This window comes from Motacilla alba, chromosome 7, assembly GCF_015832195.1.
Source record: "Motacilla alba alba isolate MOTALB_02 chromosome 7, Motacilla_alba_V1.0_pri, whole genome shotgun sequence".
Classification (NCBI taxonomy): Eukaryota; Metazoa; Chordata; class Aves; order Passeriformes; family Motacillidae; genus Motacilla; species Motacilla alba.
In genome coordinates this window covers 37,891,021-37,897,649 of record NC_052022.1, presented here as the reverse complement: position 1 = coordinate 37,897,649, position 6,629 = coordinate 37,891,021, and the positions used below count along the sequence as shown (strand labels likewise).

At 48.4% G+C, this 6,629-nt stretch overlaps 1 long non-coding RNA gene across 1 annotated transcript; it reads left to right on the top strand.

The window, feature by feature from the left end:
• The first annotated feature begins 857 nt into the window (after positions 1 to 857).
• Positions 858 to 6,084, top strand: LOC119703225. The gene is made up of 3 exons (XR_005257593.1): positions 858 to 998; positions 4,660 to 4,748; positions 5,504 to 6,084. It is a non-coding gene; the product is annotated as an uncharacterized LOC119703225 (long non-coding RNA).
• The last annotated feature ends 545 nt before the right edge of the window (positions 6,085 to 6,629 follow it).

Here is a 6,629-nt window from a genome sequence, read left to right as displayed (position 1 = left end):
GCTTGCTTTAGAAAGAAAGGAAGAAAGAAAGAAAGAAAGAAAGAAAGAAAGAAAGAAAGAAAGAAGGGACTCTTGCTCAAGCAATTTGAGAGGAATAGCTCTAAAATAAGTGGCTTTCCCAGGATCAAAGGCAGAGCCATTTTGCTGAAGGTGAGAATGGAGTGAACCATGCAAGAGGACGATTCTGGGCACCAACAATCCAATTGCTGTTCCTTGAAGTGTGCACGTGCAGCTGGCTTTTGATTTCCCAGCTGATCCTGCTGAAATTAGGGAAAAGCAGTGCTGGGTTAACAGCTGGACTCAAAGATCTTGGAGGTCTTTTCCAGCCTTGAGGATTCTGTGAATCTTTTGAGCTCAGGGAGAGTACCAGGATCTGTTTTAATCCCCACCGGCTAATGCAGCCCTGGCTGGTGAGGGGAATGTGACACTTGTGCTCCAGGTGTCACAAGAAACTCCTGATGCTGCCTCTCCCTCCCTTCCCAAGCCCATGGCAGCACCTTTCCTGGGATGCGGGGGAATTTATTTTGGAGGCAGAGAGGAGAGGAAAACTGACTTGTCAGGAAACTTGGCTGGAGTTGTTTGAGCGAGGCTGACTGGAAAACAGCTGTGTGTGCACAGAGCAGGGGCTGCAGCCCTGCACTGCCAGGGTGGGCTGGCAGGAAAGCCCTTTTGCTTTTTTTCCTTTGTTTTTTTGTTTGTTTGTTTGGTTGGTTGGTTTTTGTGATGTTTTTTGTTGTTTTGTTTGGGTTTTTTTGGGTTTTTTTTCTGTTTGGTTGGGTTTTTTTTTTTGGTTTTTTTTGGTTTTTTTTTTAAGAAACAGAAATACAAGACCTGATTGGCAGCCTGGGAGGAGAAGCCTGAGGTACCCGAGGGCCTGGACTCATGGGAGCATCCCAAAACACTCGTCAGTCCCTTGAGGTGTCTGTTACCCCAGCAAGTGCCAGTCCTCGTGAAGCTGGTTCAGAACAAAGCTGCAGAGCAGGTGTTGGAAGGGTCAGGTGAGTAGGTCAGAAGTGACCTGCACTTAAAACCCCTCCCCTTTGTTATGAATGTATAAATAAAATAACGCAAACCCAAACTGCCCGGCCACGCCAAGACCTTTGCTTGGCAAAGCCTTTGCCTTACTTTTGATGTTAGATGAACATCTAGCAAGCTTAATTAAAGTTTAATTAGTGTAAGTAGGGTAAATGTGGTAGGTCAGCAGGCACAGCAGATGTTAAAATACTGTTGGCAATAATCAACCTGACCAAAACAAAAAAGGGAAAATTCCCTTCTTAAAAAAATAAATACCTCTGAGTGACTGGTTTAGACATGTCATCTCTCAAGGGTGTTTTCTTTTTTTCACTTTCTTTCCCCAGGCAATACTGACCAATCAGTTGAGAGCAAATCCTGTTTCTTCACATCAGTGAAAAGAAAAAAAATCAGTTTTTGTCCTTTACTGTGTTCTGGAATTTTGCCCCAAACATTTTCTGGAGTCTGGGCATATGCTACAGGGAAGTGTCTCACTGCTTTCTGCTCTTCTCTTCAGTTGAGAGCCACGCAGTGAAGGCTGTGGTTGCACAGCCCAGCTGAGTTTATTAAAGATCAGATAACAATTTTTAAGGGCTTTCAGTGAAATTCAGCAGTGCATCACCAGTCTGGCTGGCCACTACTGCTTAGGATGTCCTTGGCAGCTATGGATGATTCCTCAGCTTTGAAAGGAAATTTGGATGTGATTTGGGTATTTTGGCATGCAGGTATCTGTGTTTATCTGTAGTGATCCCTGTTTTTTTGTCCTGTTGGGTGCTGGGGGGAGCACAACTGGGCCATCGAGCCCTGTGGATGAACCCTTGACCTGTTCTGGGATGCGCTCTTGGATCAGGAATCCCACTCTGGCCACGAGGCTCTGGTAAGCCACAGCATCTCGCAGTCAGCTCCAGCAAAGATTCTCCAGCTCGTTTCTTATTTTTATCAGTCTCAATTGGATCATCCCTAAAAATAATCTGCAATGCAAGATACCGCAGTGCTGAATTCCCCAGCGGAGCGAGGGGAACGTGTCGAGAGGCTTCCTTGGATCAAAGCTTCAGAGAGGGCCAGGAGCAAGAGCCAGGCTAAAGTTCCAGGAGTATCCTTCAGATCCAGAGGATCTGCACAAAAAAAAAAGCTGCTGTTTTCCTGAGGCTTTGTGGGGAACTGGAAAAAGCTGCAGGGAATGTGGAATTCCCCCCGGGATCGGATCATGGCTGGGAAAATGGAGAGGAGCAGCAAGAATTTAGGGCAATGGTCTCAGACACAGCAGGCTCAGGCAGCTGCCCTCAAAAGCCGTGTGTCAGACAAGAATTGCTCTGCCCAGAGCCTGCTCCTGGAGCCTGCTGGAGCTCCCGTGGGTCAGACAAGAATTGCTCTGCCCAGAGCCTGCTCCTGGAGCCTGCTGGAGCTCCCGTGGGTCAGACAAGAATTGCACTGCCCAGAGCCTGCTCCTGGAGCCTGCTGGAGCTTCCATGTGGAGCTGCTGGCACTGAGCACTGAAAGCCTGGAAAAATACACCAGCAAACTGCTAATGAGGGTGAATATGTGTTTTTGGTTTGTTAGAGAAGTCTCAAATGAAGGGGAATCTCAGTTCTCAGAAACAGAGAAGGAAAGACACCATTCTGGGCTTGATGGAGGTCTTGTCCAGGTTTAGTGGTTCTGTGATTGTATGAAATGGATGGGGGATGGGCTCCAGGCTTTTCCAAAGTGTTCCTAAACCCAAGCACAGTGAGCTCCTCCTGTCAGCTGGAGCTACAGGCAGATGTATGTACTCACTCAGCAGTTTCTGAGGAATACCATGGACAGGGAATGGTGGGGGAGCGATGAGCTGATCTCTGGGGTGCTGCAAGGGCTTCAGAGCAGAATGCAGAGCGGGAGATGAAGCAGAGCCACGAATGCAGAGGCTTCAGAAACAGGCCTGGCTCTGCCCTCTGGGTCAGGGCTGCTGTGACTGCAGTGCAGGGCTCAGTGTGAACTCCCCGGGGCCACAGCAGCCACTTCATGGTGCAGGGCAAGAGCAGGACGTGGGATTTGGCCCTCCCTCATCAGGACACTTCAGCAGTCCTGGCTGGGACACTTGGCTCCATTTCCTGCCCACGCATCACCCCCTCTTTCCATTTGGCTGAGGGCACATTCAAGTATTATTATTTCTAAATAGGGCAGTTTTGACAATATGAACTGATGCATCCTTGTGGGCACACGGGCAAGCTGAGGCATTTTCTGTGAACACAGACCGCTGCTCTTTTATCACTGCTTGTTGTTGTCACCTGCCTCAAACCCTGATGGGGAAAGTGCTTTATTTTTTTCCTTTTTTTAAAATGAGCTGTTTATTCCTCTGATTTCTAAGATTCTAAGAAACTTTAGGCAAAGTTAAAGCTTTTAGGTCAAATTAAACATTTGACTTTGAGCCAAACAAGCTTTGTTTTTCAAAATCTAACTAAGGAATAGAAAGTTTCACTTTAGGATTAGCCTAAACCATTTTTTTTTTCCCCAGGTGTTTTTCTTCTCTTCCTCTTTGTAAAAATGAATGGGAAAAGCTCTGCCCTGGGGTAGTGGAGCTCCCTTTCCTCTTGTTCTGTCCTGTTGTCGGGATGAATGTCCTGAGAAGGGAACAGAGCTGGGCAAGGCTCTGGAGCTCAAGGGACAGGACAAGAGGGAATGGCCCCATGTTGTGCCTGGTGAGGTTTAGAGTGGAAACTGGGGGGAAATCTCCCCACTGGAAGGTTGGTCAGGTATTGGACCAGGCTGCCCAGAGGCACCAATGCCAGAAATGTTCAAAAGGCATGTGGATGTGGTGCTCAGAGAAATGCTTTTGTGCTCTTGGATTCACAGCTAGACTTCATGATCCGACCCAACCTTAATGATTCTGTGCTTCTTTTGGTTAAAAGGAGGTGGAAACACAAATAACAAAGGATTAATCTGCTTTTTGCAGTGCTGGGCGTGCTCTGCTTTAGGGACAACTTTGCCCTCCCCTCCTTCCCCAAATGAAACCTCGAATCTGTGCTTGCCACATTTTAGTTTTGCTCCATTTTTACCCTAAAAAAAGTGTGTTAGTAAGCATTTCTTTGCAGCTAGGGAGCCACTTCCAGATGTGTTTATCCTGAATGTCCTTATCCTGTGTGCCATTTGGTCATGCTGAGCTCAAGAGGGAGCTTGCCCCGGACCCAGCTCAGAGGATATAGCTGCAGGAGCCACTGCTCTGAGCAAAGTGCTGTGAAAACATCCAGGAGATGTCTATTCCTGCCCTAATCCCTGAAATGTGTCCCTCATAAACACAGCCAAATCATTTGGGTGCTTTGTGCGGAGTGGAGAGAGCTGCTGTGGGAACTTGGAGAGCTTGAGTGTCTTGTTTTGCATGTAAGTTCTCAGCACTGAAGTGCATAAATAGAGGGCTTTGCATCTCATAATTTATAATTCAGCCCAAGAAATGCACTAATACCTTTATCAGAATTGGGAACGTCGCTCAAAGCACAAAAGCACAAATCACTGAGGAACAGGCAGACATTAAGGGCTGCTGTTCTCCCTGTGTCTGGAATAAGAGCCAAGAATCAGTGAGATTTTCTCCTAAACAAATGTTTCAGTGTTGTGTGCGTGAATAAATACAATTTCTCTCTCTCTCTTTTTTTTTTTTTTTTTTTTTTTTTTCAACAGGCCAAGGAAGGAAAGGAAAAGCTGAAGTGCCTGAGGTGCAGGGAAGCACCCGACTTTGCTTAGTGCCACCTGTGTTTCCCCAGTGCAGGGTAAGAGCAGGAGGGCTGAGGATTCGGGATGGGCACACCTGGAATAGGGGAGGAATTTCTTCACAGCTGTCCCTGGTCATGGGACCTCTGATTCTGGTGTAGGTTTGGTGGCCAGACAGTGAAATCAGGATGTTCAGGGAGATAAACCCACCTCATCCTGGTGGGAAGGGACTGGGGGCAGCCTGGTCCAGTTGGAACTGGAGGGCCTTTAGGGTCCCTTGCAATCCATGAGATTCAATGTTCCTGTGGCAGGGAAAGAGATGGTGGAGAAGCTTCTCTGTGAGCAGCACAGGATGGTTTTGAGCGCCCCCTAAAGTGCTTCAGCTCAGAGTGGAAAAGAAAAAAAAAACCACACTTGGGAAGGCTGATGCATTTGCCAGGGTTTCTGTAGCCACAGTATATCCTGGGAAGCATGGCACCCACCCATGGTTCATTTACAAGCCCTGGGTGGTGCAGAAAACAGGAACTGCCCTTCAGAACCCCACTAATGGACCTTCTCCTCCAGTCCCCTGGTGCTGACACGGCCCGGCTTCGCGGGCCACGGGGGAAGCTGTAAAGCTGCTGTCGTGATCCCACTGCCGGAGCCAAAGGCAGCTGGAAGGCAATGGAGAGGCTCTCAGTGACTCCAGGGTGCTGTGAAGTGGGGGGCCAGGCCATTAAACCTCCATGGGGACAGGAAAGGGGAGGGAAAATGCGTGGGAGTAGGACTGCAAGTCCTCACTGAAATTGTTTGTTCTCTTACTCTTAATCTCCAGCATCACTGGACGTGATCCCTCTGGAGGTGCTGCCAGACCATTGAGTGCTCCATCCCTGCCCTCCAGACACCCTCTTCCTGGAGGAAAGTCGGCAACTCTGGGTTTATTCCATTTTTTCACCCATGCCAAAGCCTATTTAATATCAGGTTTGCTGTGGGTTTGTTTGGGTTTGGTCCCACAAACGCCTCTGGGGCAGGTCAATGCATCTCCCAAGCCACCCCTTGGCTGTGCCTTTGGAGTTTGCAAAATCCAAGGAGACCTCTGTTGTTCTGCTTGAATATCCCTCCCCATCTCAGTCCCAAATGGTGGGAAGCACCAGGGAATATTGTTGATAAACAATAGATGTCTGGTGGAGACGCTGGTGATTTTCCTGGTGCAAAAGGCTGCTGCATCCTCTGTGATAATCCCCCTTTTTTTCCTCCTTGTTGGCTTTGTGGTTTTGTGATTTATTTGTGGGCTGGCAGTCATCCACAGCCCTGCAGGAAATGGATGTCTGCTCTTGTGTTTGGGGGGGCCATATAAACGTGTAATTTTCCCACTACATTAATTACAGACGTTTCTCCCTGGCTGGAGCAGCTCCATGGTTTCTGTGCCCTTTTGGTTTGTTCTCCCCAGCCCAGCCTGAGAGTATTTATAGGGAACCCCAGCTCTGACACCCTCAGCTGAGCTGGGGGAAAGTTAAAGAACTTGGCCACCAAAACTGTAGAGGGGAAACTCTGGCCTTTTTTTGCTTGATAGTAACTCCAGCACAGCAGCACGGCCGAGTTTTCCCTGGCTATTCCTCCTGCTGACATTTTCCTCAAGGATAAAATTGGTTTGCCCTAAGAAAACAACCCTCTTGCTATGGAAAAGAAATTGCATGGCAATTTACTTTGGAATAGCTGTGCTACCTAATTCCTGGCTCCTGGAGAGAGACCCAGCTAGACTTGGAGCAAAGAAAGGAAACCCAAGGCAAAATTCAGTGTGGTTGAATCAGGTTTTGTTGGGGGAAAGGCTGGACAAGCCTCCATGAGGCCCTGGCACAGGGTGCCCAGAGAAGCTGTGGCTGCCCCTGGATCCCTGCAAGTGTCCAAGGCCAGGCTGGATGGGGCTTGGAGCACCCTGGGATAATGGAAGGTGTCCCTGG